The following is an 8,876-nucleotide window of genomic DNA, read 5'->3' on the forward strand; positions in this document are numbered from 1 at the left end:
TAAAACCCAATCGAGTTTGAATTTATTGTTTTGATGACATCAGACCAGTGACAGGGAACAATGATGGGGGTAAAAAATAAGTGGGCGTTTTCAAAATTGTTTAGAGCTGCTGCCACTGAATAACAGAACAACTGCTGTAGAGTCGAAGAGCTAAGTGCCTATCTAAAATCTTGCTCTCAAAGAATTCAGAAAGCAGTCTATCAAAAAGATACCTTTTGCTGTAAAACATATTCGGAGTAAAAAGAAATAAGTCGAGAGCGTGGTGCTGGAAAAGCACAGCAGATCAGGTAGCATCTGAGAAGCAGGAGAATCAATATTTCGGACAAAAGCCCTTCATCAGCACAACACTCGTGACTCTAATTTCCAGCAACTGCAGTTCTCACTTTCCCTTAGTAAAAAGAAATAAGACGACCCGGTGAAATCAGTGGGTAAGAGATTGATTACAGCAGAGAAGGCAGAGACTGTGTAGACATGTGATTAAGTTAATGTAATGTTTATTGTGTGTTATTGGAACAGCATGTCAATGGGGTTGTTCTCAGTTAAGGGAAGCAATGTTCAGTTTCTCAATCGTTTTGTTGGGAAAGAAAATTTCTTCTTTTCTTTAAGTGGTGGCAAATATGTGTTCCCTTTTAGTCCTTCACACTTCGAACAGATGACAAGGTGAGGCAAGCGTTTCTACATGTTTAGCTTTATTGCGTAGTGGTTCGACCTCTGCATTTTAACACATTGAAGGCTTGTCTGGGATTTGGACAGGTTTGAACAGAATTGGGGTACCAAAGATCCCAGCAGATTTAAACACTTGTTGATAAGTGTCGTAAATCTTTAAATAAAACGTAGATGAAACAATTTGTTTCATTTTGATTATATGTGGTCGGTTAAATTAAAAGAGAAGGAAATGGCTCTTAACTTTGATGAAGAGGTTCTGAAGTTTGAAGATGCTTCCCAACTTTGCCAAGGAAGGTTACAAAGGCAGAGGAAGGATATTCTTTTGGAATTAGCAAACAGATTAGAATTGGTTTTACCCAGGGACATAAGGAAATTGAAATGGACTTGGTCAAACACTGAGGAAAATCAGAGAAACAGAAGTGCAGCAGAGTTAGAAAAAACGTCAACTGAGTATGAGCCAAACGGAATGAGAAGAAAAAGAAAGGGAGAGAAGGATATTAGCTGGGCAAAAAGATAGAGAGAAGAAAGAACAGAGCAAGAGAGAGAGAGAGAAAAGGAGACTGAGAAGAGAGGGAGTAAAAGACTGAAAAGAGAGATAAAAGGAGGGAAGTTTCTTAGCTGAGCAGAGAGAGAGAGATGAAGGAGAAAGAGAAAGGGAGAGAAAGTGTGAACTTCAGTAGTTGCAAATTAGTCAGGAACCTCAATTCAGAGGATGGAAATGACGTCAGGAAAGTTTATTCTGCTGTAGGGGTTCAGAAACTCATTTCCAGAGAAATTATGTGATGAACAGAAGCTTTTCGACGTGAGAAGCGCAGCAGAGATGACCGAGAAATGTGCATTGATGCATGACGTGAAATTTAGTTTCTGACATGAAATTCAACCGTGTGAGGGAAAGAAATTGGAAGCAAGGGAGATCCTTCAGTATAAAACAAAGAGTCTAGTACACTGGGAATAGCTCTCCATTGGTGATAAAAAGAATTCCAAGAAAGTAAAAGACGTCTGATGTGGTAAGATGAGACACGTGAAGTCACAGTGCTGGTCATGGAAGAATGACATTGTGGGAAAATATGTAGGACAAGAGGCTAATCCAATCGTATTAGGGAAAGTAGTAAAGGAGACCCAAAGAAAAGCTGAGGAGCTGCAGGAGAGTGCACAGCCTTGGCAGGGGTGGGATATTGAGTTAGTTGCTGATCTCTGTAAATACTTTATTTCTGTGGGAAAAGATTACATAGTAAGATCAGGAAGATACTGGAAATAAGTTATTATTTCATGAGGTATGGGATCTGGTCAGTCTCTGATAGTAAGAGATGAAATTATTATCACCCTTTCTGACATGTTATCCAAGAAGGTAATAATTTGTTGAATAAATAGGCAGAAAGTTAGCGTTCCCCTGTGTAAGATCAGGTCGGAGACCCAAATCAAGACTGGGGAAGTAACTGTTGGAGTGATTGACAGAATGTCAGTTTCAGGAATACAATTTGTTCTTGGGAATTATTTAGCAGGATCCAAAGTGGGAGTGACACCCCTTGTAGTGGAGAAGCCAACGGAAGATAAGGGAGCTAAGGTGTTACAAGAAGGATGCCATGGAAGTTTTCCAGGCTGTGTCACAATAAGAAGCCACTGTCTTAAGTTACAGCAAGAAGGAAAAATGACGAAGTTGAGGTTCAGTTAGCTGACACCCTGTATGATGTAATGGTACAGGACAACCCTTCATAGACAGTGGGTAAGACAGAAGTGTTTAGTCCAGAAAGGCTAAGAGACTTGCAACAGAAAGATGAGAAGACATATATTATGATACAAACTCAGAAAAGGAATCAAAATATATTCCTGGGGGTTATTATCTTAAGGATAGAAGCCCAAAACAAAAGTGGAGACCCCAGCAGGTTAGTGCAGAGGAGAAATGGGGAGAGGTGCACCAGATTGTGTTGCCTGTAGCATAAAGATAGCAAGTGTTATGGGTAGAAAATGAATTACCAGAAGGAGGCCACCTAGGTGTAAGGAGGACTCAGGCTAATGTACAAAAGCACTTCCATTGGCCTGGCATGTACAAGAATGTGGACCTGATCTTCGCATAAACCAAATCATCCGCCGATATTTCAGCCACCTCCAAACAGGCCCCACCTCCAAGGATATATTTCCCTTCCCACGCCTTTCCGTCTTCCGCAAAGACCATTTCCTCCGTGACTACCTGGTCAGGTCCACGCCCCACTACAACCCACCCTCCCATCCTGGAACCTTGCCTTGCCACTGCAAGAATTGCAAAACCTGCACTCACACCTCCTCCCTCACCTCCATCCAAGGCCCTAAAGGAACCTTACATATCCAACAAAGTTTTTCCTGCACATTTAGCAATATCATTTATCATACTCCGTTGCTACCGATGCCGTCTCCTCTACACTGGGGAGACTGGACACCTCCTAGCAGAGCGCTTTAGGGAACATCTCTGGAACACCCGCACCAATCAACTACACCGCCATGTGGCCCAATATTTCACCTCCCCCTCCCCTCTGCCGAGGACATGGAGGTCCTGTGCCTCCTTCAACACCGCGCTCTCACCACCAGACTCTTCTTTCGCCACGGAACGCGTCAACCCCAGGGCATCAATGTGGACATCAACAGTTTCCACATTTCCCCTTCCCCCACCTCACCCCAGTTCCAAACTTCCAGCTCAGCACTGTCCCCATGGCTTGTCTGACCTGCCTATCTTCTTTTCCACCTGTCCACTCCACCCCCCCACCCCGACCAATCACCTTCATTCCCTCCCCCACTCACCTATTATACTCTATGCTACTTTCTCCCTACACTCATCCTCCTCTAACTTATCTCTGCACCCTTCAGGCTCTCTACCTGCATTCCTGATGAAGGGCATTTGCCCGAAAAGTCGATTGTACTGCTCCTTGGATGCTGCCTGAACTGCTGTGTCCTTCCAGCACCACCAATCCAGTACCTGGAGAGACACAATCAGGAGAATGATCCCATTATACTGCTGAGATTTTTATGGAAGTCCTGGACAACATGCAGCACTTTTAACTATGGAAAAACAAGGACTGCAGATGCTGGAAACCAGATTCTAGATTAGAGTGGTGCTGGAAAAGCACAGCAGTTCAGGCAGCATCCGAGGAGCAGGAAAATCGACATTTTGGGCAAAAGCCCTTCATCAGGAATCCTGATGATAAGCTTTTTCCCGAAACGTCAATTTTCCTGCTCTGGGATGCTGCATGAACTGCTGTGCTTTTCCAGCACCACTCTAATCTGCAACACTTTAACTCAGGTCCGTACCATCCAAAATCCCAGGGAGCCATGCAAAGGTGGCATTGACCCTGAAAACAAAATACATTCCAGGATACACTGAATTATTTGTATCAAGGTATCAAACTTGTATGGATTGCCATGAGAGATTTCCCAAATGAATCTACTCAGTTTACTATCTATGAGTTAATATTTGGACAGCAAGTGAGAGTGCCTTTGAAACTAAAAAAATGATAGGATCGAAGTCAGAGATCACACACTTGGATTATATAGCAGTGGTGATGGAACAATTAAATCGGGAAGGTGAGGTAACTAAACAGCACCTGAATAGGGCACAGCACAGAATGAAGTAGCTGGCAGATAGAAACTATAAAATTCAGACGTTTTCCCAAGGAGATGATGTATTAGTATTGTTATCAGTAGTAGAGATACATTCAAAGGCAAGTTTAGTGGTTCCTATCAAATTGAGAAAAAGTTGAATCAGGCAAACTATCTGATGAAGATGTTGGACAGAAAATAAGCTGTATTGGGCATGCCATCTGAATATGTTTAAACCATAAAATAATAAAGACAGGGAATTGGAGAAGTAGGTGTTATTTATTGTTCTGACGAATGAAGAACCAGATCCAGATGTAATGGAGTTTGATGTGCCTCAAAGTACGTTAAATAATGAGGAAGTCCTTAAAAAATGGGGTGGGAGAATTAGTTCTCTGTCTCAAGAGCAAAGAACACAGACGCAAGGTTTGTTGAAGCATTATGAGGACATATGCAGGAATATAATGGGAGGACTAGTACCAGTGTGCATGAGGTGGAAGTAGGAAATGCTGTTCCAAGAAAACAATATCTTTACTGGCTTAATACTTTCAAAGCCCCACAGGCCCAGAAGGAAGTGAATGTGATATTCAATGAAGACATCATCGAACCAAGGCAGAGTGGCGTGGAGTTCGCTGATCTTGTTAGTTCCCATAGCTGATGCAACTCAACAATTTTCTTTTGACTATTGGAAGGTCAACACCATAACAAAATCACTCTCATAGCCGATACTAAATTTGGAGAACTATACAGAGAAAGTTGGAAAAGCCAGTTACATCACAAAGTTGATTTACTGCATTGTTACAAACAGGTATCTTTAATAGAGAAAGCGAAATAATTTTCTGGATTTGTTAACCCAAATGGACTCTATCAATTAAAAATAATACCCTTTGGAATGAAGAGCACAGCAGCCACATTCCAAAGGCTCATGAACAAACTTGTGACCCGATTAAGTAATAACCTGATGACGTGGTGATCTTTAGCCATTCATGGAAAGATCACATGTGACTTGAAAAAATTCTTTGAGTGATTCCTAAAAACAAAACTGGAAATAAACTTAAAAAAACCCATGATTTGTGACATTCTTGGGACATGACATCGACCATGGAAGGATGGTCCCAAGGAAAGCGGCGACGAAAGCAATGGAGGAATTTCCTCGAGCATGGAGAAATAGGTGCTTCGACTTTTGGGACGGAGCAGATTCGACAGGAAGTTTGTTCCAAATTTCAGCAACATGTGGGCACTACTGACAGATTTACTGAAGAAGAACATGGAATTTCATTGGATAGAATAGTGCCAGGAGGCATTGGAAAATGTACAGTCTATATTAACCACCACGTCATTTGAAAATCCTTACATTTACAGACATATATTTGCAGATGCATTCTGTATGCATTTTTGAGCAAAGCACTGAAGGCAGTCATTAAATGTTTTGTTAATTGCACTTTAGAAAAGAACCAGTCTAACTCAAGACTGGGACACAGACAGACTCTGACCTTACATCTTTGATGCATTGTCTGTGCTGAGATGTCACTTTTTGTTGTAAAACCTTAAGTTATCTTGAGAAGATGACTTAAATGATGTTCTGGGATTTACATATTAATGAATTGAAAACTGCAACCCATGCTTAAAGATGAAAAACTTAAAAATCCAGGTTTGTTTATTATACTATTTCAGTTGCATGGCACTCTAATATTTTGCTATAAATTTTGTGTCTTACGATCTTACTCTCCACAAACACCTGATGAAGGAGCAGCGCTTTGAAAGCTAGTGCTTCCAAATAAACCTGTTGGAATATAACCTGATGTTGTGTGATGTTTACCTTAGTAACTTGAGATAATCGTATTTCCAAGTAGAATAAGACAATTTCTCTCATCCTTTCAATATCCTGAATTCCAGTTATCATTCTAATTTTTGATAATGTTTTTGATATTCTTCGACAAAGTAATACATTGCATGTGTGTATGTGTGTATGGGTCTATCTGGTTATGTTTGTATGCACGTGTGTACTTGTGTATGTATGTGTTATGTGTGATTCTTTGTAATTGGAGTGAAATGAAAGAATGTGAAATGTCCATATAATTGAGAAAATGTACAAAGATTCCAAGTTGTCCGAACAAACAAAATTACAGCATAAGAACAGGCCCTTTGGCCCTCGAGGCCGCACCGATCCAGATCTCTACCGAAAACTGTCACAGACCTTCTAAGAGTCTGTATCCCTTTGCTCCTTTTCCATTCATATATCTGTCTAGACACATCTTAAATGATGCTATCGTGACCGCCTCTACCATCTCTGCTGGCAGCATGTTCCAGACCCGCATCACCCTCTGCAAAAAGAAACTTCCACGCATATCTACCCTAAAATTTTCCCCTCTTACTTTGAACTCGTGACCCCTAGTAATTGAGTCCCCCACTCTGGGGAAAAGAATTTTGCTCTCCATCCTGTCTATATCTCTCGTGATTTTGTAGAGCTTACTCAGGTACCCCGCTCGACCACCATCTTTCTAATGAAAATAACACTGATCTACTCAAAAGCTCTTCATTGCGAGCACCCACCGTACCGAGTAAACCTCTTCTGCACCCTCTCCTTAGCATCCACATCTTTTTGTGTAATGTGGCAACTAGGTCTGTAGACAGTATTCCAAATGTGGGGAACAAAAAGTCTTATATAACTGTAACATGACCTGCCAACACTTGTACTCAATACCCCATTGAATGAAGGAAAGCATGCGATATGCTCTCTTGACCACACTGTTGCATCTTCAGGGAACAATGCACCTGAACACCCAGAAATTTCTGAACATCAATCTATCCTAGCACTTTTCCATTTTGTGTATATTTCACTCTTGAATTAGATCTTCCAAATTGCATCACCTCACATTTGCCCGCATTAAATTTCATCTACCATTTCTCTGCCATCTCTGCAATCCATCTATATTGTTCATTATTCACTTACAGTCCCTTTCACGATCTGCTACTCCACCAATCTATGTGTCATCTGCAAACGTGCTAATCAGGCCAGATCGTCCAGATCACTTCTGTATATCGAAAACAACAGTGGTCCCAGCACGGATCCCTGTTGAACACCACTGGTCGCAGGTCTCTATTTTCAGAAACTCCCTTTCACTACTAATCTCCATAAGCTGTGGCCCAGCCACTTCTCTATCCATCCAGCTAGTACAGCCTGGACCCTGTACGACTTCACTTTCTCAATTTGCCTACCATGGGGAACCCTGTCAAACGCCTTACTAAAGTCCATGTATATGGCATCCACAGACCTTCACTCAACAAACAACTTTGTCACTTCCTCAAAGCATTGTGTTAAGCTGGCAAGACATAACTCCCTGCACAAAACTATGTTTCCTATCACTGATAAGCACATTTTCTGCCAACTGGAAATGCATCCTATCCTTCAGTATTTTCTCAAGCAGCTTCCCTGCCACTAACATCAGGGTCGCCATTCATAAACAAGGGAACACCATTAACAATTTTCCAGTAGTCTGGGATTTCACCCGTGTTCAAAAATGCTGTCAAGATATATGTTATGGTCCTACCTGTTTCCTCTCTCCCTTCCGTCAGTAACCTGGGATAGATCCCATCTGGAACTGGGAACTTGGCCACCTTAATGCCTTTTAGAACAACCAACACTTCCTCTCTCCTTATTTCGACTTGACCTAGAGTAATCAAGCATCCATACATAATCTCAACATTTAACCTTGGTGAATACCGATACGAAGTACTCATTAATAATCTCACCCATTTACTCTGACTCCAAGCATAACTTTCCTCCTGTGTCCTTGAGTGGTCCAACCCTTCCTCTAGTTACCCTCTTGATCCTTATACATGAATAAAAGTCTTTGGGATTTTCCATAGCCTTGTTTGCTAAATATATCTCATGACCCTTTTTAGCCCTCTTAATTCCTTGTCTCAGGTTGATCCTACATTCCCGATATTCTTCCCAAGCTTTGTCTGTCTTCAGTTGCCGAGATCTTATGCGCACTTCCTTTTTCCTCTTAGCTAGTCTCACAGTTTCACCTGTCATCCATGGTTCCCTAATCTTGCCATTCCTACCCCTCATTTCCCCAGAAGCATATCCGGCCTCGACTCTAATCAACCTCTCTTTAAATGTGGATTTACCTTCAATCATCTACTCCCAATCTATATTCCCAATTTCTGCTGAATTTTGGTACAGCTGGCCTTCCTTAATTTAGCACTCTTCCTTTAGGACCACTCTTGTCTTTGTCCTTGCATTTTCTAAAATGTATGGAATTGTGATCAATCGTCCCAAAGTGATGGCCAATTGAAACTTCAACCACATGGCCAGACTCATTCTCCAGCACCAGGACAAAAATGGCCCTTTCCTGAGTTGGACTATTTACATACTGCTCAAAAAACCCTCCTGGCTGCTCCTTACAAATTCTGCTCCATCTAGTCCTCTAATATTAAGTAGAACGCAGTCAATGTTGCAAAAATAAAATCGCCTCACACCACCACCATGTTGCTCCCACATCTTTCCATGATCTGTTTACATATTTGTACTTTCATCTCACACTCACTGTTGGGAGGCCTGGAGTACACCCCCAACGTTGGTACTGCACCCTTCGTATTTCTGAACTCTGCCTTTATTGCCTCACTCTTCGAGTCGTCCA

Source organism: Hemiscyllium ocellatum, unplaced genomic scaffold (assembly GCF_020745735.1).
Source record: "Hemiscyllium ocellatum isolate sHemOce1 unplaced genomic scaffold, sHemOce1.pat.X.cur. scaffold_546_pat_ctg1, whole genome shotgun sequence".
Classification (NCBI taxonomy): Eukaryota; Metazoa; Chordata; class Chondrichthyes; order Orectolobiformes; family Hemiscylliidae; genus Hemiscyllium; species Hemiscyllium ocellatum.